Genomic DNA, 25,166 nt, shown 5'->3' with positions numbered 1-25,166 from the left:
AACAGCATTTAATTCTCGACGTTTCGGCTGGAGGACCAGCCTTTTTCGAGTGTAGTACAGCGTTTGAAACACGCAGTTTTTATAGAGAATGCGCGAGGTACAAAGTTTGCAAGTTTACATAATAATATTAATTGGTTTTTGGTGGAATGGAAATGGCGCAGTATCTGTCTCATATATCGTTGGACACCTGAACCGCGCCGTAAGGGAAGGGATAAAGGAGGGAGTGCAAGAAGATAGGAACGAATAGGTCCGTAGTGGAGGGCTCCGGAATAAATTCGACCACCTGGGGATCTTTAACGTGCACTGACATCGCAAGTTTACAGCAAAACACGAGTTCAGAACACTTGGGGGGGAGGGAAGAGACATTTTTTTTAACAAAGGAAGAGAAAGAATCGGTGCAGGTGTTCCGAAGAGGGCGGTTTTTTCTAATAACAAAGGAACAATAAGGTTAAGATAATAAAAATATAAAAAAGGGAGATTCTTTCCCACCACCTCAGGGCTGCCTTGAAAAGGCCCTCCAGGTGTCGCTCCTCTCAGGATTTTGGTGACAAGCGTGAAGGGCTCCACCCCTGTATACGGAGGAAGCTACATTCCAGAGAAACTGGTAGGAGGGGGGGGGAGGAGGGGGAGTAAAGAGGAATGCAAACGAGGCCTCTAATAAAGAAAAAAAGACGAAAAATAGAAAAAAAGGAAAGTGGTGAAAAAAGGAAAGAAGGGCCATTGTACAAGGCTTGGTAATATGCATTCAGAAAAGGGTGGTGGCCACACGAGAGAATACAAAATAGGACATTAAAAAAATGAAAAAGAGAAAAAAAGAAAAAAAGGGGAGATTGTTTTCCAACACCTCAGGGCTGCTTTGGAAAGGGGTGAAGGGTGTATTTTGGTGACAAGCGTGAAGGGCTTGACCCCTGTACATGCAGAAGGCAACATTCCAGAGGAACTGGTAGAGGGGAAGGGAAGGGGGTAAAGAGGAATGCCAACGAGGCATCTAAAAAAAGAAGAGAAGAAAAGAAACAAAACACAAATACAAAAAGAATAAGAAAAAGAAAGAAAATTAGGGGAAAAAAGGAAAGAAGAGCCATTGTATAAGACTTGGAAATATCCATTTAGACAAGGGTTGTGGCAACACAAGAGAAATCAAATAATACAAGTTCCTAATCAATCCTTAGAAGGGCACTCCGTACACACGCATACAGATACAGACAAAAGACAAGGCTAACAATAAATCCAACACCAGAAACGAACTGCAATGAGTCGGAAGTACAATCTACCGCAAGACAAATGACCATTCAGAATAAACAATTCAATGTATGATGCGAAGACAGACATGACAGCAAAAAAGTTTAAGGGGATAACAGCAAATGGGTGACAATATAATACAATGCGGGACAATACAAGATTAGAATAATAATAAAAAGGGGAAAGAAAATATCAGTAAATGTGGGACAATGCAAGTGAAAAAAACGGGGACAATGCAAGTGAAAAAAGGAAAACACGTCGGAAGCTATGCTTGTTATGCATGCTGCCGCCCGTTCTATCAGTCTGGGATAATTATTCTTGATAGTCTGGGGTAATTGTTATTCTAGGAGTCTGGGATAACTATTTGTTACATCTATTGAGTGTGTAAGCATGATAGCCGGCCTACTGTTTCGTTAATGCCGCTCGGACTGTGTTAAATTTGTGAATCAGGTACGATTCACAGCTCTCGCGGTAATAATTTGTTTTGAACCTCGATAGGAGTTTGCAATAGCACTAAAGTTATCGAATGGGTGAACAAGGTTGTTGATGTGTTTTGAAAGTGGGAGATTTGGCTGTGCCCGCACATGTGATCTGTGGTTGTTGATGCGAATTCTGAATGGTGTAACTGTCTGCCCTACGTACTGAGCTTTATAGGTGCCACATTCCAGGAGGTAGACAACATTAGCGCTGTCGCATGAAAAGTTACCTTTTATCTGAAATGAGAAGGATGACGCTGTGCTTTTAGCACTGGTTGTTGTTGTCATCATCGGACAGAGTTTGCACCTGGGTTTATTGCATGGCGCGGATCCTCTGAAGCTACGGTTGCCGACTGTAGACGATGTTATCATATCCCGGATGTTCCTTGCACGCCTATACACAACACGTGGGGGATCAGGGATAACTTCTTTCATCTTTTCACTTTGTTGAAGGATGTTGTGGTGTTTTTTTAAGAATTGCGCTAACATTGGGTATTGAAGCCGAATGGGTAAGGACCAGATTGACTTGATAATCCGGGCGCGGCTGCTTTTTGCCATTTATGAGTTCGCGCCGGTCATGCTTTGAAGCTTTCTTAACTAAATCGTCGATGACTGACAATGGGTGCCTCTGTCGTGCTAGGTCCACACGGAGTTGCTCGCAGTTTGATTCAAAGTCGCCTTCTTTAGAGCAAATCCTACGGAAACGTAGGGACTGACTGTAAGCGATGCATGTTTTACAATGGCGAGTGTGACTGCTCTGGTAGTGTAGGTACTGGTGACGGTCGGTGGGTTTTCTGTAGACTGTTGTCTCAAGTTTGTTATTCGTGATGGTCACCTGGACGTCAAGAAAATTCATTGTCGAGGCTGAATGCGACGAGGAAAACGAGATGTTAGGATGAGTGCTGTTGAAGTCCGAAATAAATATGAGTTTTTCTTCACCATGTGTCCAGACCATAAATATGTCATCGATGAATCTTCTGTAAAATATTGGTTTAAAGGGAAAGTTGTTGAGGAATTTCGTCTCAAGCACAGCCATGAATATATTAGCGTAATTTGGTCCAATTTTGGTTCCCATTGACGTTCCACTTATTTGCACGTAGTGCTGGCCATTAAACTCGAAGTTATTTAACTCAAGTATCAGTTTTAACATCTCTGCAAGTGTGCTGCCGTCAACCGGTTGTTTAGATTCTAAGCGCTCATAAGCATAGACGACTGCGTTGATGCCATCAGCATGCGGTATATTGGTGTACAGCGAAGCGACATCCAGGGTCACTAGTAGTGAATCATCTGGAATTACTAAGTCGAGAATTTCACTCAAAAAATGGGTGGTGTCCTTAACATAGGAAGGATATAAGGAAGGGATATCCCTGATGAGGCTGTCGACATAACTCGAGATGTTTTCAGTAGCGGTTCCAATTCCAGAGAGAATTGGTCTTCCCGGATTATTTTCTTTATGAATCTTTGGAAGAAGATAAAAACGTCCTGGACTTGAATGTAACGGAATTAGAGCTTTTGCGATCTTGTCCTCAATTTTCTTCTGTTTTGCCAAACCTAAAATAGATTCTGAAACTTTCTTATTATACTCTGGCGTAGGATCAGTAGGGAGAGCCTTGTAAAATGAGGAATCACTTAACGGCCTTTGGGCCTCATCAAGGTAATCCTTTTCATTCATAACTACGATGGCGCCACCTTTATCCGCTGGTTTTATTACGATGTCAGATCGGCTGCTTAGAGCCTGCAACGCATTGCGTTCAAGCATTGTGAGATTAGGGCGATAAGAGCGTCGTTTCTGAAATTCGGAAAGGATATCCTTTTGCACTGCCTTTATGTATAAATATAGACACTTATCGCGCTGCGGAGGTGGTGTCCAATGAGTAATAGATCGAAGTTTTGGACCAGGATCTAATGTTTGGAGGCGACCGTGGTAGTATTCTCTCAGTCTAAGGTTTCTGGAGAAATTATCCATATCTTTGTAAAGTTAAGTTCATTAATTATACCGCTAGTGGGGCAAAAGTTGAGGCCCTTGGACAGCACCATGCACTCATCGAGTGACAAAGTTACTGACGAGAAATTAACAACATTGTTTGGTGTAGATTTGGTGACTTTTAAGGTTGATTGACATGCGCTGAATTTGGTGAACTGATCCTTATCTCTGATGCAGAGGATTGGACTACCGGTTGAAAGGAGCTGACAAATTTCTGATTCTGACGAATGGAGCTGCAGAGGAACCCTATCCCGAAGGAACTTCCTCTCTCTCTGAGTTAGGAGTGAACGCTGTTTCTTGTTTAGAAAAAGTTCTAAAAGTGCACTTTCCTTAGCGGTCAGATGAACGTCTTTGCGTAGCTGAGCTTCCTTGAGCCTGAAAGCGTTCAGACAAGACTTATCATGTTGGATTACAATATCCATTAGTTCGCTTGATGCTTTCTGAAGTATGTCCTGCCAGTGGGTTTTTAGAGGAAGCGATAAGTCCGATGTGGTTGGTTTTAAATATATTCTCATGCCTTTCGGAATGATATTTGCATGGCTATACAGGTCTGAGGTTATCACATGATGTTCGTATCTAGCTCTTTTTTCTAAAACCTTTCTTAACGTTAAAAACTTTTTCGATACAGAAGTTTCAATCAGTTCACCATGGTCTTTAGCAGATAGTCAGTTCTTGGATGAATTTTCGACGACGTCCTTATAGCTCCGCAGGGAGTAGCGCGGCTTTGGCTAAGGTGTCGCAGTGGATGGATTCTGCGTCGGTGGCGGTCTGGGCGTTTTAGGAGTGCCGTGGGCATGGTCAGACCACGTTGCTTGTGTCCTTCTAGTAGATTTCCGGAGCAGGATCAGCTGGAGGTGACCCGCTATTATGGCCACACCTTCAAAACTGGGATGCAGGCCATCTGCGGCCATTACTCGTGCAGGTGGAAGCCACTCCAGCCCATGGTCCACGTAAAAGACTCCTCTTGTGCGCTGGCAGTGCTTGCGCAGCATGGTGTTGAGGCGGAAAGCTTCGCGGTTACAACGCTGGACGGTCCTCATGCCAATGCCTCGACGACGTCGGTTTAGGGCACGAGGAAGCACAAGGGTCACGTAAACCGAACGCACCTGAGGATGGTCAGCTTTGATGGTTCCGAGGAGGGTCTTGTACCGCTCGAAGGCAACTTGCGCCGGTGTTGTTGCAACGTCGTTAGCACCGACGTGCAGATGAACGGTGGTGGTGGAGCGCGGCACGTGATCCTAAAGAGAGCCGATGTCTTCTATTCTCGCACCGGACTGGGAGATGAATGCAGGCGTTCCAAGTAGAAGAGCATCGAAGTGATTGTGAACGTGCTTCACTTGACAGTCCCCAATTACTGCAGACGTCACTGTAGTACGAGGAAATTTGCACGTTATGTCCTTCTTCATGGTGATGGTATCAGGAGCCATTGGAGTAAATACCAAAAGTGATTTCTGGCAGCTGATTTGGTCAATACAATATAAAATCACCAAAAAATGAAGAAACATAACAGGATTTAATTCACGACGTTTCGGCTGGAGGACCAGCCTTTTTCGAGTGTAGTACAGCGTTTGAAACACGCAGTTTTTATAGAGAATGCGCGAGGTACAAAGTTTGCAAGTTTACAGCAAAACACGAGTTCAGAACACTTGGGGGGGAGGGAAGAGACATTTTTTTTAACAAATGAAGAGAGAGAATCGGTGCAGGTGTTCCGGAGAGGCCGTTTTTTTTAATAACAAAGGAACAATAAGATTAAGGTAATAAAAATATAAAAAAGGGAGATTCTTTCCCACCACCTCAGGGTTGCCTTGAAAATGTCCTCGAGGTGTCGCTCCTCTCAGGATTTTGGTGACAAGCGTGAAGGACTCCACCCCTGTACAACGAGGAAGCTACATTCCAGAGAAACTGGTAGGGGGGTGGAAGGAGGGGGAGTAAAGAGGAATGCAAACGAGGCCTCTAATAAAGAAAAAAGACGAAAAAAAAGAGAAAAAGGAAAGAAGAGCCATTGTACAAGGCTTGGTAATATGCATTCAGAGAAGGCTGGTGGCCACACGAGAGTACTAAATAGGACATTAAAAAAATGAAAAAGAGAAAAAACAGAGAAAAAAAGAGGAAAAAAGAGAGGATTCCTTTCCACCACCTCAGGGCTGCTTTGGAAAGGGGTGAAGGGTGTATTTTGGTGACAAGCGTGAAGGGCTTGACCCCTGTACATGCAGAAGGAAACATTCCAGAGGAACTGGTAGAGGGGAAGGGAGGGGGGTGAAGAGGAATGCCAATGAGGCCTCTAAAAAAGAAGAGAAGAAAAGAAACAAAACACAAAGACAAAAAGAATAAGAAAAAGAAAGAAAATTAGGGGAAAAAAGGAAAGAAGAGCCATTGTACAAGACTTGGAAATATCCATTCAGACAAGGGTTGTGGCAACACGAGAGAAATCAAATAATACATGTTCGTAATCAATCCTTAGAAGGGCACTCCGTACACACGCATACAGATACAGACAAAAGACAAGGCTAACAATAAATCCAACACCAGAAACGAACTGCAATGAGTCGGAAGTACAATCTACCGCAAGACAAATGACCATTCAGAATAAACAATTCATCAATGTATGAAGCGAAGACCGACATGACAGTAAAAAAGTTTAGGGGGCCCCGTTGGCATTCCTCTTTACCCCCCTTCCTTCCCCTCTACCAGTTCCTCTGGAATGTTGCCTTCTGCATGTACAGGGGTCAAGCCCTTCACGCTTGTCACCAAAATACACCCTTCACCCCTTTCCAAAGCAGCCCTGAGGTGGTGGAAAAGAATCCCCCTTTTTTTTTCTCTTTTTTTTTCTCTTTTTTTCCCTTTTCATTTTTTTAATGTCCTATTTTGTATTCTCTCGTGTGGCCACCACCCTTCTCTGAATGCATATTACCAAGCCTTGTACAATGGCTCTTCTTTCCTTTTTTCACTACTTTCCTTTTTCTCTTTTTTCGTCTTTTTTCTTTATTAGAGGCCTCGTTTGCATTCCTCTTTACTCCCCCTCCTACCCCCCCCCACCAGTTTCTCTGGAATGTAGCTTCCTCCTTGTACAGGGGTCGAGCCCTTCACGCTTGTCACCAAAATCCTGAGAGGAGCGACACCTCGAGGACCTTTTCAAGGCAGCCCTGACGTGGTGGGAAAGAATCTCCCTTTTTTATATTTTTATTATCTTAATTTTATTGTTCCTTTGTTATTAAAAAAAACGGCCTCTCCGCAACACCTGCACCGATTCTCTCTCTTCCTTTGTTAAAAAATGTCTCTTCCCTCCCCCCAAGTGTTCTGAACTCGTGTTTTGCTGTAAACTTGCAAACTTTGTACCTCGCGCATTCTCTATAAAAACTGCGTGTTTCAAACGCTGTACTACACTCGAAAAATGCTGGTCCTCCAGGCGAAACGTCGTGAATTAAATCCTGTTATGTTTCTTCAATTTTTGGTGATTTTATATTATATTGACCAAATCAGCTGCCAGAAATCACTTTTGGTATATTACTCCAATGGCTCCTGATACCATCACCATGAAGAAGGACATAACGTGCAAATTTCCTCGTACAACTGTGACGTCTGCAGTAATTGGGGACTCTCAAGTGAAGCACGTTCACAATCACTTCGATGCTCATCTACTTGGAACGCCTGCATTCATCTCCCAGTCCGGTGCGAGAATAGAAGACATCGGCTCTCTTTAGGATCACGTGCCGCGCTCCACCACCACCGTTCATCTGCACGTCGGTGCTAACGACGTTGCAACAACACCGGCGCAAGTTGCCTTCGAGCGGTACAAGACCCTCCTCGGAACCATCAAAGCTGACCATCCTCAGGTGCGTTCGGTTTACGTGACCCTTGTGCTTCCTCGTGCCCTAAACCGACGTCGTCGAGGCATTGGCATGAGGACCGTCCAGCGTTGTAACCGCGAAGCTTTCCGCCTCAACACCATGCTGCGCAAGCACTGCCAGCGCACAAGAGGAGTCTTTTACGTGGACCATGGGCTGGAGTGGCTTCCACCTGCACGAGTAATGACCGCAGATGGCCTGCATCCCAGTTTTGAAGGTGTGGCCATAATAGCGGGTCACCTCCAGCTGATCCTGCTCCGGAAATCTACTAGAAGGGCACAAGCAACGTGGTCTCACCATGCCCATGGCACTCCCAAAACACCCAGACCGCCACCGACGCAGAATCCTGCGACACCTGAGCCAAAGCCGCGCTACTCTCTGCGGAGCTACAAGGACGTCATCGAAAATTCATCCAAGAACTGACTATCATCATCATCATCATCATCATTTATTGTCCCTTAAAGGCCCCTGTCGGGGTATTACATAAGGGGGGAGCGTATACAAGGTTGATGTGGAAAAACAAAGGTCACAAAAATATAACAATGCAATATAGGAACATAAAGAGAAGCAAGGAACGCGAATAGTTGGAACGGTGCATGTAAAAAATGACTTTAGGCCACAAGCACCACACACGTCGGCGAGAGGTTAGGGAAAAAAAAAACATGTCAACCCAGGTGATCTAACAACATCGCCTTAAACCTTGTCGCATCGTGCACATTTGTTAGTGAGTCGGGCAGAAGGTTCCATTCTTCAATTGCGGTCGGAAAGAAGGACTTGTTGAAAGCATTGGTGGAGCCATGAAGTCGTTGGACGCTATTTGAATTAAAAAGGCGGCGCGATGTACGAAAGGGAGGAGATATGAGGGAACCACGGAGATAGGGGAAATTGAAGTATAACTTATGGAACAAGCAAAGGCGCGCAACTTTTCGTCTGAGAGCTAAGGAAGTGAGGTCAAGTGATGATTTAATGGAACTTACGCTGGAATGAAAGTCGTATGTTGACGATATGAAGCGTGCTGCACGGTTCTGGACGGCTTCGAGCATGTTAATTAGGTAGGACTGATGAGGACTCCAGATCGCGGATGCATACTCCAGCCTACTGCGGACAAAAGTTTCATATGCCAGTTTACGTATGTTGGCGGGGGAAGAGGGAAGTGATCTTCTAATGAAACCAAGTGTACGTGAAGCGTCGGCCGTGATTTTTGTAATATGATCAACCCAAGTTAATTTGCTATTGATTGTGATGCCAAGGTAACGATAAGATTCAACTTGCAATAGGTCTTCAGAAAATAAAGAGTAAGGATAAGTTAAATTGGAGCGTTTCCGAGAAATTTGCATAAAACTGCACTTCCTAATGTTCAGTTCCATCATCCACAAAGAGCACCAATTTTCGATGAGCTTCAGATCGTTTTGGAGGGCAGCTTGATCGTCTTAAGTATTTATACGGCGGTAGATAAGGCAGTCATCTGCGAAAAGACGGATGGTGGATGAGATGTTGTGTGGGAGGTCGTTAATAAATATTAAGAAGAGAAGCGGACCCAACACAGACCCCTGTGGTACTCCGGAGGAGACGGAAGTAGAATTTGAAGGAAGTCCGCCTATTACAGGGAACTGAGAGCGAGCTGTGAGAAAATTGTGAATCCAGTCTAAAACAAGTGGGTGAAGGTGAAGACCTGAAAGTTTGAGCATAAGACGTTGATGTGGGACACGGTCGAATGCTTTGGAAAAATCAAGATAGATGACATCGGTTTGGAACAAAGAATCAAGGTTTAAGTGAAGGTCCATGGTAAACTCAAATAACTGTGATTCACATGAATAGCCGTGACGAAAGCCATGCTGATTTTTGAAGAAAAAGGAGTTGGAATTGAGGTGGGATGCAATATGCGAGTATATAATATGCTCAAGAAATTTACATGGTATGCAAGTTAATGAAATAGGACGATAATTCGACGGGTCGCTCCGGCTGCCAGCCTTGAACACAGGAATGACTTTGTTAATTTTCCAGTCACTAGGTATGGAACTGTTCGCAAGAGATTGATCAAAGATTATTTTTAGAAAATGAGAAGATACATTTTTTGTAGCTTTTAATATTTTGGCAGTGAGGTTGTCAGGCCCGGCAGCACTGGATAACTTTAGTTTGTCTATCAGAGCACAAATGCCAGCAGTAGTGATGTAGATAGGTGCCATCGCAGAAAAGTTTAAAAAATCTTTGTGTGATGTATTCCAGGCAGGTTCATGTGTGAAGACTGATGTAAAATAAGAGTTCATGACGTCAGATCGAAGTTCTGGAGGCACCTGTGAACCATCAGGATACAAAAGGGTAATGCAATGAGTGTTGCCTGATTTGGGTGATAACATCCGCCAGAATTTCTTTGGGTTTGTTAGTAGAATGCCATACAGATCATTGTGGAAAAACTTTCTTTTTTTACACCTTAGGAGACGCGTGTAATCCTGCAGGCACGAGAAATATTTTGTCCATTTATAAGCCAGTGCAGTTCTGTTAGCTTCACGAAAAAGACGCTTTTTCTTTTGAGAAAGCCTCCTTAAGGAGTTAGAGTACCAGGGCTTGTTGGAGTCACCGCGAATGCATATCAGCGGAACATAGGTTTCGACCAGACCAAGGTGAATTGATTGAAACTTCTGTATCGAAAAAGTTTTTAACATTAAGAAAGGTTGTAGAAAAAAGAGCTAGATACGAACATCATGTGAAAAATTTGGACCTGTATAGGCATGCAAATATCATTCCAAAAGGCATGAGAATATATTTAAAACCAGCCACATCGGACTTATCGCTTCCTCTAAAAACCCATTGGCAGGACATACTTCAGAAAGCATCAAGAGAACTAATGGATATTGTAATCCAACATGATAAGTCTTGTCTGAACGCTTTGAGGCTCAAGGAAGCTCAGCTACGCAAAGACGTTCATCTGACCGATAAGGAAACTGCACTTTTAGAGCTATTTCTAAACAAGAAACAGCGTTCACTCCTAACTCAGAGAGAGAGGAAGTTCCTTCGGGATGGGGTTCCTCTGCAGCTCCATTCGTCAGAATCAGAAATTTGTCAGCTCCATTCAACCGGTAGTCCAACCTCTGCATCAGATATAAGAATCAGTTCACCCAATTCAGGCGCATGTCAATCAACCTTAAAAGTCACCAAATCTACACCAAACAATGTTGTTAATTTCTCGTCAGTTACTTTGTCGCACGATGAGTGCATGGTGCTGTCCAAGGGCCTCAACTTTTGCCCCACTAGCGGCATAATTAATGAACTTCAACTTTACAAACATCTGGATAATTTCTCCAGAAACCTTAGACTGAGAGAATACTACCACGGTCGCCTCCAAACATTAGATCCTGGTCCAAAACTTCGATCTATTACTCATTGGACACCACCTCCGCAGCGCGATAAGTGTCTAGATTTATACATAAAGGCAGTGGAAAAGGATATCCTTTCCGAATTCCAAAAACGACGCTCTTATCGCCCTAATCTCACAATGCTTGAACGCAATGCGTTGCAGGCTCTAAGCAGCCGATCTGACATCGGAATAAAACCAGCGGATAAAGGTGGCGCCATCGTAGTTATGAATGAAAAGGATTACCTTGATGAGGCCCTAAGGCAGTTAAGTGATTCCTCATTTTACAAGGCTCTCCCTACTGATCCTACGCCAGAGTATAATAAGAAAGTTTCAGAATCTATTTTATGTTTGGCAAAAAAGAACAAAATTGAGGCCAAGATAGCAAAAGCTCTAATTCCGTTACATTAAAGTCCAGGACGTTTTTATCTTCTTCCAAAGATTCATAAAAAAAATAATCCGGGAAGACCAATTGTCTCTGGAATTGGAACCGTTACTGAAAACATCTCGAGTTATGTCGACAGCCTCATCAGGGATATCCCTTCCTTATATCCTTCCTATGTTAAGGACACCACCCATTTTTTGAGTGAAATTCTCGACTTAGTCATTCCAGATGATTCCCTACTAGTGACCCTGGATGTCGCTTCGCTGTACACCAATACACCGCATGCTGATGGCATCAACGCAGTCGTCTATGCTTATGAGCGCTTAGAATCTAAACAACCGGTTGACGGCAGCACACTTGCAGAGATGTTAAAACTGATACTTGAGTTAAATAACTTCGAGTTTAATGGCCAGCACTACGTGCAAAGAAGTGGAACGTCAACGGGAACCAAAATTGGACCAAATTACGCTAATATATTCATGGCTGTGCTTGAGACGAAATTCCTCAACAACTTTCCCTTTAAACCAATATTTTACAGAAGATTCATCGATGACATATTTATGGTCTGGACACATGGTGAAGAAAAACTCATTATATTTATTTCGGACTTCAACAGCACTCATCCTAACATCTCGTTTTCCTCGTCGCATTCAGCCTCGACAATGAATTTTCTTGACGTCCAGGTGACCATCACGAATAACAAACTTGAGACAACAGTCTACAGAAAACCCACCGACCGTCACCAGTACCTACACTACCAGAGCAGTCACATTCGCCATTGTAAAACATGCATCGCTTACAGTCAGTCCCTACGTTTCCGTAGGATTTGCTCTAAAGAAGGCGACTTTGAATCAAACTGCGAGCAACTCCGTGTGGACCTAGCACGACAGAGGCACCCATTGTCAGTCATCGACGATTCAGTCAAGAAAGCTTCAAAGCATGACCGGCGCGAACTCATAAATGGCAAAAAGCAGCCGCGCCCGGATTATCAAGTCAATCTAGTCCTTACCCATTCGGCTTCAATACCCAATGTTAGCGCAATTCTTAAAAAAACACCACAACATCCTTCAACAAAGTGAAAAGATGAAAGAAGTTATCCCTGATCCCCCACGTGTTGTGTATAGGCGTGCAAGGAACATCCGGGATATGATAACATCGTCTACAATCGGCAACCGTAGCTTCAGAGGATCCGCGCCATGCAATAAACCTAGGTGCAAACTCTGTCCGATGATGACAACAACAACCAGTGCTAAAAGCACAGCGTCACCCTTCTCATTTCAGATAAAAGGTAACTTTTCATGCGACAGCGCTAATGTTGTCTACCTCCTGGAATGTGGCACCTATAAAGCTCAGTACGTAGGGCAGACAGTTACACCATTCAGAATTCGCATCAACAACCACAGATCACATGTGCGGGCACAGCCAAATCTCCCACTTTCAAAACGCATCAACAACCTTGGGCACCCATTCGATAACTTTAGTGCTATTGTATACTCCTATCGAGGTTCAAAACAAATTATTACCGCGAGAGCTGTGAATCGTACCTGATTCACAAATTTAACACAGTCCGAGCGGCATTAACGAAACAGTAGGCCGGCTATCATGCTTACACACTCAATAGATGTAACAAATAGTTATCCCAGACTCCTAGAATAATAATTACCCCAGACTATCAAGAATAATTATCCCAGACTCATAGAACGGGCGGCAGCATGCATAACAAGCATAGCTTCCGACGTGTTTTCCTTTTTTCACTTGCATTGTCCCCGTTTTTTTCACTTGCATTGTCCCACATTTACTGATATTTTCTTTCCTCTTTTTATTATTATTCTAATCTTGTATTGTCCCGCATTGTATTATATTGTCACCCATTTGCTGTTATCCCCCTAAACTTTTTTGCTGTCATGTCGGTCTTCGCATCATACATTGAATTGTTTATTCTGAATGGTCATTTGTCTTGCGGTAGATTGTACTTCCGACTCATTGCAGTTCGTTTCTGGTGTTGGATTTATTGTTAGCCTTGTCTTTTGTCTGTATCTGTATGCGTGTGTACGGAGTGCCCTTCTAAGGATTGATTAGGAACTTGTATTATTTGATTTCTCTTGTGTTGCCACAACCCTTGTCTAAATGGATATTTCCAAGTCTTATACAATGGCTCTTCTTTCCTTTTTTCCCCTAATTTTCTTTCTTTTTCTTATTCTTTTTGTCTTTGTGTTTTGTTTCTTTTCTTCTCTTCTTTTTTTAGAGGCCTCGTTGGCATTCCTCTTTACCCCCCTCCCTTCCCCTCTACCAGTTCCTCTGGAATGTTGCCTTCTGCATGTACAGGGGTCAAGCCCTTCACGCTTGTCACCAAAATACACCCTTCACCCCTTTCCAAAGCAGCTCTGAGGTGGTGGAAAGGAATCCCCCCTTTTTTTCTCTTTTTTTTCTCTTTTTCATTTTTTTAATGTCCTATTTTGTATTCTCTCGTGTGGCCACTACCCTTCTCTGAATGCATATTACCAAGCCTTGTACAATGGCTCTTTCCTTTTTTCACTACTTTCCTTTTTTTTTCTCTTTTTTTCGTCTTTTTTTCTTTATTAGAGGCCTCGTTTGCATTCCTCTTTACTCCCCCTCCTTCCCCCCCCCCCCCCCTACCAGTTTCTCTGGAATGTAGCTTCCTCCTTGTACAGGGGTCGAGCCCTTCACGCTTGTCACCAAAATCCTGAGAGGAGCGACACCTCGAGGGCCTTTTCAAGGCAGCCCTGAGGTGGTGGGAAAGAATCTCCCTTTTTTTATATTTTTATTATCTTAATCTTATTGTTCCTTTGTTATTAAAAAAAACGGCCTTTCCGGAACGCCTGCACCGATTCTCTCTCTTCCTTTGTTAAAAAAAATGTCTCTTCCCTCCCCCCCAAGTGTTCTGAACTCGTGTTTTGCTGTAAACTTGCAAACTTTGTACCTCGCGCATTCTCTATGAAAACTGCGTGTTACAAACGCTGTACTACACTCGAAAAAGGCTGGTCCTCCAGCCGAAACGTCGTGAATTAAATCCTGTTATGTTTCTATAATTTTTGGTGATTTTATATTATATTGACCAAATAAGCTGCCAGAAATCACTTTTGGTATATATATATATATATATATATATATATATATATATATATATATATATATATATATATATATATATATATATATATATATATATATATATATATATATATATATATATATATATATATATAAAAATAAATATATATATATATATATATATGAAGGGAGTCAACAGTCACCGAAACCAAGGTGCATAGGGGAATGTTTTTTTATGTGTTGTGCTTATCAGTGGGATATTATAGTACTTAGATTAATAAATCGCTTAAAGAAAATTACTTATAAAGCAGGAGAAAAAACAACCATGCCGCCGGTGGGATCCGAACCCACGACATCCGAATATCGCGTCCGGTGCTCTTACCAACTGATCTATTTATGTTCATTGGTATTTATGTTCATTGGGTGTAAGCGAACCTTGAGAGTGTTCACCATATATATATATATATATATATATATATATATATATATATATATATATATATATATATATATATATATATATATATATATATATATATATGTGTGTGTGTGTGTGTGTGTGTGTGTGTGTGTGTGTGTGTGTGTGTGTGTGTGTGTGTGTGTGTGTGTGTGTGTGTGTGTGTGTGTGTGTGTGTGTGTGTGTGTATTATATAGAAGTCTAAATAGAATATAGACTTCCAGAGGACATCAAGGATATTCTGCAGAAAGGGCTGGGCTTTGCCTTCAGGTCATTTCCGAGCATGTCAGAACCTTTACCTCCGATGAAAGTCGCTGGATACGGATTCCTTCCCTACGACTACGTGTTCACTTCGATTACACGTCGCATCGCCACAATTTCCACTCTGACAGGCCTGAATTGCTGCCCATTCCTCTGCCTCCCGATGAGACTTCGTGACCTGCCGACCACTGGTCATCTTGGCGTGAAGCGGAAGTACGAACGCCTAGGCTGGCGTTTTCTTCTTTTGTTGTCCCAGTTTGCATCGCATCGCATTGTTGACCCCTGAGACTTCTCTCAACGCACGCAAAAACGACCTACCGTCCCTATTGGTCCCTCCAAACCTATTAACATTCCTCCCTGACCTTTATATCGCGTTTGTCTCGACGCGCGGGGTCCTTTCTCAGCGGTACGCTCCGACAATAAATAGATCGCCATTGGTAATTATGCAGTCAGTTGCACTTTAAGCGAACCGTCAGCCACAGGCTGCTCTAGCGAATTTGCAGGTATATCTCCATCATACTATTCTTCACTACTGTTCTCTACGACAACTGCGGAGCTCTTTTTTCGATATCGGCCAGTCCTAAGCACCGAATTGAAGTGAAGTTGAGTTGTAATTGTAAGTTAGACCATAGATTTTTTTAGGAAAAAGCAAAATTAAATTGCCGCTATTAAAAGCGTTTTAAAGCATATCACATAACAACATAGAATGTGTTGCTGCGAATAAAATACTTGAGTGGTTTTCACTATTTTCGTCGAGGTTGATGTAGCGCATTCCTTCAAAAGCCTTCCATTTTCCTCTGTGCTCGCGTGTCCTCCAGAGACGTCAACTCAGCACGTCGGACTCTCAATGACTTGACTCCTCTTGCCCACTTGCCCTCATCACGTGTGTCGCAAGGTGGAAAACGCGAACAAAATTGCTTCGCCCAACGCTTCGACGTTATCCACCGCAAAGCAGTCTGCCGCTGCCTATGTTTCTCTGCTTATTCCTTACCGCGCATCTCATTCGCTTCAACCCAAGCACCAGGAAGGTGGCTTTGCCTCTGGAGGGTCGTCACACAGCAACATGTGCGAAAAATATGAAGAGCGGTTCTCCTGCTTGTTTCGCTTGCCTCTAACTCCTCTGCTCCGCTTGGGCAATCTACTCTTTTTTTTGTGTGTGTGTGTGTGTGTGTGGCACAGTATTTTGCATCAGATCGAAGATAAGTGAAAAGGGGAAGCAAACGTGCGGAGGAAATTGAACAATGAGGAGGATTTAGAAACTGGTACATGCTCGCATGACATAGAGTGTGCTGTAAATAACCACCAATTGCGAGCGTAAGCGTTATCTCTAAGCCACAAGCGAAGCTTGAAGTCACTATTACAGCACAGTGCAGCCTTACAAAGAATACGCGAACCCAGGTGCTCTGCGCTGATATCGCTGGGCACGTACACAACAGGCACTGAGCATCAGTCGCAGAGGCAGGTGCTACAGAGTGTGGGCACGAGTCCGGTGTGTAAAGTCACGGCCGGACTCGACTCTCCTCTCCTCCGCACTCCCTTATACCCTCTTTACACGGGCAGCCTTAACCGTGGTTAAGCTTAACTGCAGTTAAGGCGGTTAACCGCGGTTAGAGTTAACTGCAGTTCGCCGCGCTTACACACAGTTTAGCCATCTCGGTTAGTGCGACGAAACAGATCATGTGATACTCGCCCCATTAAAGTTAAAACGTCGCCCACTGAGGCGTATAATTAAACAGGGCTACGTTGAAAAGAACACACAAGAGGAAAACCGTTGTTTCTTGTGCTAAGGCCTGCTTAAAAACTTTTTTCTTTGTGCTTGTGGCTGCCGTTAGCCGAAATCTAAAAACAAGTTCTAAACAATGATCACAGTCGACTTCGTAGCCGACTGCGCTTTCTACTTTGGCTACTTTAGCATCTTTTCCCCGTGACTGCTCGCTGTGACGCATCGCTGCTCACTGCTATCGTTGTTGTTTATTTTCGTGGCTTTTCTTTTACAGTGAGTGCTGTGCTTGTGTATCTAAGATCCTTCGGACGTCTTGTGTGTCAAGCCTATGTTGGCCCTTAGCAGGCCTGTCGTGAACGTGGGCGACGCTCAATTTTGGGCTGCGTTCGTGACGCATCAGGAAACGCTACAACGCCTGTGCGTACAGATGCTGGCGCTGAGCGCTGAAATTGTCATGCTTGAAGAGACGAGGAAGCGACACCGGGGGCGGCCGAAGCTCTTTTTGTTGACGGCGGCGCACCTGACCGTCCGTGAGCGAAATCTGTCGGCGTACCCGCGCCCAGACTCGTGGTACGAGACCACGCTTCCGCACCTTCCGGAGAGCGGACTCTGAGAACACTTGCGGATCAACCGCGGCACATTCCGGTACATGGTTGCTGTTTGTGGAAGCATGAGCCGGCAAGATACCAACATGCGGAAATCGATTCCGCTGGAGAAACGCGTGGTGATCTGCTTGTACCGCCTCGCAACATCAGCAGAGTAGCGGACTGCTGCCAACTTGTTTGGCGTGAGCACTGCGTCAGTTAATTTAATATTTCACGAATTTTGCAGCGTGGTTGTGGAGCAGTTGGATGCACGATTTGTGAATTTCCCAACACCAGCTGAGCTTCACGAGCACATGCGTAAATTGACAGCAGTCACTGCGTTAATTTAATATTTCACGAATTTTGCGGCGTGGTAGTGGAGTTGTTGGAAGCACGATTTGTGCATTTCCCAAAACCAGCTGAGCTTTATGAGCACATGTGTAAATTTCCAGCAGTCTGTGGTTTCTCTCAAGGAGTCGGTGCAGTGGATGGCTGTCATGTCGAGGTGTACCCCCCAAAGCAAGAAGCTGCTGAATAATACAATCATAAGGGGTGGTACAGTGTCGCTCTACTTGCTGTCGTTGACCACACATACAGGTTCTTATGCACACGAATGTTGGGAGCCCTGGTAGGAACAATGACCCGGCACTGTTTCAGAAGTCTCGACTGCCAGCTACTCTGGCTAGTGAGCTGTTCCGACAAGAAACATAGCTCATTGAAGGTGTGGGAGTTGGCACAATTCTTCCTGGTGATCAAGCTTTCCCCTTGCAGACGCACCTGATGAAGCTTGTGGGATACACAGGTATCCCCTCCTCGTCCCCCGCGCCAGCGGCGACCGGGGCGAAATGCCTGTCACACGGGCATTTCGAGGGTCCTCGAACCGATCGTCTATCGACTCAAAGGCGATCGAGCGCTGCCACACGGGCAGTTTCAATGGCGATCGAGTCAATAGCCTATCCAGTCAACGGAGTAGCGCAGAACTCCATCGAGATTTCGAGGGCCTTCGAGCGCTGCCCAAGGTTGCTAGCGTTGCTTCGAGCGGCGCCAAGCGCACTTTCGTACACGACACATTCACGGTGCAAAAGCATGAACAAACATTATTCGCATAACATTTAATGCAAGCAGCCTGTAAAATTATTTTAAAATTATATTAGACTGGTCTTAAGTGCATTAAGCGCATTAATTTTGCGTTGCAGTCTTTGCGTTGCTTGCGTACTTTACGTTGACAACATGGTGGCACCCTGCCCGCCCGCTTCACAGCGATAACAGCTTCGTCGCTAATCCCTCAGAGCAATATCGTGTTCTAAGCTGTTGTATTCGCCTTCGATTTGCCAATTCTTACCCTCGCAAAAAGTTTCAAGAGGCAAATAGCTCTTGTTTTTCAGATATCATGGCGATTTCCCAGGTCTTAAGCCTGACGAAGCAGCGCTCCGACGCAGTTGGACTGGATTGGTTTTGGATCGTCTTGTATTAGAGTGGCTACAGCAGTGTATGCATATGTCCGTCGCGTACGTGCAACTAAAAGGGCTTTGAACGACTTTCGCGTACGCCTGTATTTCAGCATTTAGTATATATTTATCAAATATTTTTGTTGTTTTTGCAAAATCCAAAGTAGCGATTGTGGCGCCACACATCTGTGGCGTAAGACACGAGAACCATTTCAATGGCCATTGAGATTTGCCGTGTAGCAGCGGCGAGTTCGATGCCGATTGAGAATCTCGAAGACCCTCGACTCGAGGGTGATTGAAACTGGCCGTGTGACAGGGGTATTACACGGGCGCGCTGGCCACCAGGAATGTGGAGAGAAGGAAGGCACCCCCGCGACTCTGCTCATTTCCGCCCCAGCACTGACGTGGCGTCACGGCAGCGCACTGCCATCTGCGGAGAGGGTAGCACGCCTAAGCTTGACGGTAACGATTTGCTGCCAGGGGGGCAATGCCCGAAGGGATAAAAGGGGGGTTGGCGCGGCGGGAAGAGAGTCTCGCTGCCGGACCTTACCTAACTGCCCCACGGACCCCTTCCGCTGCCCGCCGGCCCCCGAACACCAACGCCGGTCGACGTCAACGACTGGGTGAGCTACTGAACATCTATTTTACGGATAGAACATTCTTCCGCAGTGTCCATCACCTCGCGTTAGGATAATAAACTATTTCTTAGCGTGCCCTGCCGTTGCCTATTTCGTCCGGACCTGCCCTGGCTGCGACTCTGCGCCACGGGTTGGGGAAACGTGTTGCGTACTTGAATAACGCCTGCGTGTAGCTTGCACGGAAGCTCGCCTTCCCGGCCGGCTGGACGCAGGGTGACCCCATATTTTGGCGCCCAACGTGGGGCCCGCTCTTGGAACATTAGACGACCGTCGGTTCGGTTCGAGGAACGCTCTTTGTCCGGACTTGACAAGTGCTAGGCCTAGAGTGAATTTTGATCGCTAGGACCTGCGGCATGCTTTCTTGAGTGCGCGGTGTATTGCGCTGCAGCATGTTTGAACTTTTCGACATGCTGAGCACATTTTTTTCCCTGGAGTTTCTTCGTGAGAATCACTTGGTCCGCATCGAGGGAGCGCGAGGTCTAGCGCCCACGGAGTCGCCGAGCCCGAAGCGAGTGAGTACGGAAGCCGCGTGGGTGGTCCGAGTTCCTGTATATATTTTCTCTACTGTCTCTTTTTCGACTCTGGGAGTCGCGGCTCCGGGAGCCGGGTGGCCTGGGGCCACGGGTGCCGCTACGAGCTGGCTGGTATTTCAGCTCGGCACCGGGCGCTCCGACACCGTCCGATACGATGGGCGCCGACCGCTCAGAAGCTGCTTTGTGCAGTGAGCGGGGTAGGACCACCCCACAAAGCTGACGTCTCCTCGCGGCTGCGCGCACATAACCCGTTTTGGGTCTTTGTGGCGGTCACGGTCGTTGTCAGTGGTAGTCAGGCCTGAGGCTTTCGGAGCTGCCTGCACCACGTTAAAAGAGACACGGCCACCGGACCGTGTCGTTGAGAGGGGGCGCGCTTTGCTGCTCGCCCGTTTTTTTTGTTTGTTTGTAACCTCGCACGAACTGAGCAGTCTCGTTCAACTCAAGAAAGGGCTTTGTTCACTCGAACTTTGCGTTTGCACAGCCGCCGACACGTTTTGCTAGCGAGTTAGGCATTGTGCCACGAGGCCCTTGCGGATGCCGTTTCCCCTCCCGTGACCTACGTTAAAGGCACGCCGAGAGCCTTTCGGCAATTTTGCAGATCCGGTAGAGCCGCCCAGACTTGCTGTCCGGTGCACATCGTCTCGCTGCCACCTGCTGCGACGGAGCGGCCTGTATCCTGTTTGCCGCATCCATCCGGGGCAGCTGTGGCGAGACCAGTCAGCAGTCACCTCCGGCTGCTGCTGCCCTGGCGACTACTGCAGAATCCTGGCCTGCAGTTTTCCCACCGGCCTTCGATTCGCGGGCCTGCGGACACGGTAGTCCGCGGGCCATACGAGTCGTCCCAGAGGAGACCTTCACGCCGCCTTCGGAATACCGCGGAAGTCTGCGTGGACGCTGTCGGCGTGACCTCCGCTGCAAGACGTGCCTCAAGGACATGAAGACCAGGAGACTCCTCCATAGCATGTACCTTCAGGCGCGTGGGTCTATTTAAGGTTGGGGGGATGTGGGGATCTGCCCTGCAGCCCCTGAGTTTGCTTTCCCGCGAGGCACCGTGCAGCAGCAGTCTCACCCCGAGGATGAACACGTTCCCTTGTCGGTTACATTAACTGGCAAGAGAGGGCGCCAGCGTCGCTGCGCGGGAAACTGCTGAAGCCCGCCCGCGGGAGATGGGGTCTCTTCGGCTCGGATAATCAGCCTGAGCGGACGCGTCGCTCGGGGCTCCGCTCTTCGCCGGCGGGGCGAGGAAGCGACGGGGAGACAGGCTCCCGTACTCGTCCCGTCCGGCCTTCGGAGTTTATATCCCTAGCGCGGGCGAACATTCGCTCGGAACCTTGCTGGTGAGTAGGACGACCTTGATTCATTAGCGTACCTTGTTGCTAGCTGGCGTTATTGTTTCTGTAGCAATAAATGCCTGTTTGTGTCAGCCAATGTGTCGTTCCTTTGTTCCCTCGGAGCAAGGCCCGCCGTGGTCGGCGAGCGCTCGGTAGCGTACGCGATCACGGGGTGGGGTCCGGGCGGCTTTGAACCGTGTCAGCCGCGATTGAGTGGGGAGAACGTACTTATCTCCCCAAGTCAACCCCACAAGCTGTACCCCTTCCAGCTGCCTCTGGGTCCCCCTCACAGACCTTTACCTACCGGCTGCCGAGTGCCAGACGTGTTGTTGAAAATGATTTTGGACGTGTCAAGGCACGCTTTAGAATGGTGCTGAAGGGCCTTGAGTGTGACATCCACAATGTCAGTTATGTGATCCGTGCTGCTTGTGTGCTGTACAACATTTGTGAGCAGCTCAGTGACCGCTGTGATTCAAGCTAGTTTGGTGTGGTGTAGAGCGCTGATGAAAGGCGGCCTCAGCCGGTGTGCACAAGCAACCAGGAAGAGACGTCGGGTGTGGCCATCAGGATGCCCTGGCCAAGCACCTTGCCTTGAGCTAGAACCCAGTCCGTGGGAAACTCAAGAGCAGCTCAGAAGGACACCTCTACCAAGAGGCAACAGCCCTGAACCGAGCTACACACACATTATTGAAGGACCAGACACTGGGTTGGGCTCACCTTAAATGGCTACCTTTGTAGGCACATGAAGCATACTCCCTACTGGGGTGAAGGTTATGAGGGTTACAACTAGTGTAATTTTGGTAACCTACATGTTCTTCATAAAATAGGTTTGGCTTATGGAGTTTAACGTTCCAAAGCGGCTTGGGCTATGAGTGATGCCGTAGTGAAGGGCTGCAGAATTTTCGACCACATGGGGTTAATTTACATGCACTGACATTGCACAGTACACGAGTGTGTTGCTTTACACCTCCATTGAAAAGCTACCGTAGGGGCCAGGCTTCCAGAAAACAGTCGCATTATATAGCTAATGTTAATTATTGGCTCTTGCTAAACTACAAAACGAAGTGGTTTGTACCAACTACTAGTACTCCTTATGACAAACAAACCTTCACCTAAACGCAACCATCTCTAATGAACTAATAATGAAGATTTCATTACTTCCTGTAATCAAATCTCTTCAAACAGTTTTGCTCACAGACAATAGTAAAATGCCAGCATGAGCTTTCCATTTTTATTTGATTCATTCTTGTTGAGCACCGCTGTTTATGTTGTTTCATTGCCATTGTACTACCTTTTCCTTTGTTGTGTTTGTGTCACATGGTCTGCGTATTGGCAGCTATTCTATCACTAGCTGTTTGGTTATAATTTTCGTGTATAACTGGCCATCGTAGTACTTGCTACGGCCTTTTCAACGCGACGGGAGTCAATGGATTTTTTTTCTGACGAGTAGCTCGACGGCTCGCCGCAAGAGGTCGCTACCACCTCACTGTGTTGTTCGCGGGAGCGAAGGGTCGCGCGGGCTTGGTTTTGCTGCTGCCATTTTCTTAACTGGCTGCTGTCAAGTTGGTTCTTTATTCTATGCTGCTGATCATGGTTAAAGAATACAGCGCGAAAAGACAAGGACAAACGAAGAAGTGCACTGGACTGGCGCTGACTACCAACACATTTATTCAGAGAAAAGAGCAGTTTTTAAAATGCCATCCATAACCCACGTGACCAAAATAAATGAGCAGTTGTGATAAAACTATCTAACACAGATACAAATCATTGCCCACAATATCAAAGTAACAGCACATCGAGGCGACGCAACGTCAGTCCCGAACGCAAGTCTTGCAATGGTCGTCTAGGTGCTCGCCGCTTTTGTTACGTACCGGAAGGAAGCGTACAGCCGCCGCAGTGGCTCAGTGGTTATGGTGCTCGGCTGCTGGCCCGAAAGACGCGGGCTCGATCCCGGCCGCGGCGGTCGAATTTCGATGGAGGCGAAATTCTAGAGGCCCGTGTGCTGTGCGATGTCAGTGCATGTTATCAATGCGGAAAGCTGGGCTAGTTGGTATGTCATCATTAGCGCTCGTCCTGTCTTCTTCTCTGTCTCCATCCCAGTTTTATGCGCTAGTCTTTTAATTAATGATAACAGTGCATGTTAAAGAATCCCAGGTGGTCGAAATTTCCGGAGCCCTTCACTACGGCGTCCCTCATAGCCTAGGTCGCTTTGGGACGTTAAACCCACATAAACCATAAACCAAGGAAGCGTACCGGAAGTGGCGTGTGTGAGCTTTCTCCGTGGGATCGTTTAAAGTGTGAAAGCGTCGTTTCTTCCTTCTGCCTCAAACGCGATCACTGTAGCCATGGTGTACTGTTGTGTGCCATTTTGCAAATCTCAACAGGGGAAGACGCCGGGTGTTTCCTTTCACCAATTTCCTAGCGATGCGGAATTGTGTTCTAAGTGGCGAAAAAACATTTCACGGGAAAATTCTCGCCATCAACGACAAGTCCTCATCAACTGTAGTGTGTAGCAAACATTTCAATGAGAGTTATTATGTTCCAGGATGCCAAATACGGAAGTTGCTTGTGGGAGTTGTACCGACCATCTTCGAACTCTATCCGTCCTACATGGTGCCAGCTGCAAAAAGAGCGCGTAAGGACCCTGCATGTCGTGACCCCCCAACTCCTGGGAATTCATCAAAGCGAAAAGCAGAGTCGCTGTTGCCTGCTAATGAAGATTTTGGTGCCAGGGAGGAAATAACCGAGGAGAGACAAAGTGCTTCAACACAAACCAACAGCAACAACGCTCACCGAGCTAGTCAATATCTTGTCATGATGAAAAGGCTTCGGGCACAGGTTGCCTACCAGCGCTCGAAGTGCGCGGGGCTCCTGAGAAAGCTTGCTGTAGACAAAGAAAAGATGAAAGAATACAACGACGACAAACACTATACTGCCTTCAAAAATATCGTTGCCGATTCCCAGAAAGGTGAGAAAAAGGCTGTTTTTCTTCGTCACCAGATTGAAGTCTATTAGTAAGGTGTGGCAGTAAACGACCTTGTTATTCAGAAGTTGTCAGAGAGTGTGTGATTTGGCGCTTCCTTTCGCCAAAATGTTATGATCACGCCCGAAAATCTGACCTCTTGACACTTCCGACGAAGTGTACGCTTCAGAGGTATGTGGGCCCAAGCCCAATGTCTTCAGGTATGAGTCCTGCCATGAAGGAGAGGCTGATCTTTGAGGCCTCGATGCTCAGCAGCAAACAGCACATGGCGTCGTTGATAGTAGACGAGGCTATTAAGCCAGAATGTGTGTATGACAAAGGCCGACAAGTTTTTGGTCTCAAAGACAAACCCAGAAACAGTGCGGCAGGGAGCTCGGCAGATACTCTTGCAAATAGAGCACTGCGCTTTGTTCTGAATGGTGAGGCGAGTTCACACAGGATACCATGTACCTACTACTTTACCAAACAGCTGAGTGGGGGAGGCCTGTTTGCCTGGACCAAGGAGATAATCTCTGCTGTGGAGTCTTGTGGATTCGTAATTGTGAGAATCGTTACAGATAATTACTCAGCAAATGCCACTATGCTTAAACACATGGGAAGTGGATATTTGTCTTCAGTAGTCCCCCAACCTCACGATTGAGATAGAGTCACTTTCCTGGCTTTTGACCCTTGTCATATCCTCAAAAACATACGCAGTCAGTTCCTGCAACGCGAACTTACAGACGGCACAGGGCTCATTACTGGGAAGTTCGTACAGAAACTTTATGAATTTCAAAAGGACAAAACTGTTAAACTGGCAAGAAACTTGACCAGGAAGCACGTTTACCCGTCAAACTTAGAAAAAATGAACGCGCT

General features: G+C 46.1%; 1 protein-coding gene across 3 annotated transcripts in view; it reads right to left on the bottom strand.

Moving 5' to 3' along the window:
* The window catches only part of LOC144106297 (putative thiopurine S-methyltransferase), a 452,029-nt gene that overhangs the window by 120,946 nt on the left and 305,917 nt on the right, over positions 1–25,166 (bottom strand). The window lies entirely within an intron of this gene.

Source organism: Amblyomma americanum, chromosome 10 (genome assembly GCF_052857255.1).
Source record: "Amblyomma americanum isolate KBUSLIRL-KWMA chromosome 10, ASM5285725v1, whole genome shotgun sequence".
Taxonomy (NCBI): domain Eukaryota; kingdom Metazoa; phylum Arthropoda; class Arachnida; order Ixodida; family Ixodidae; genus Amblyomma; species Amblyomma americanum.
The sequence above is the reverse complement of the archived record's forward strand: the minus strand, read 5'-3'. Positions and strand labels throughout refer to the sequence as shown.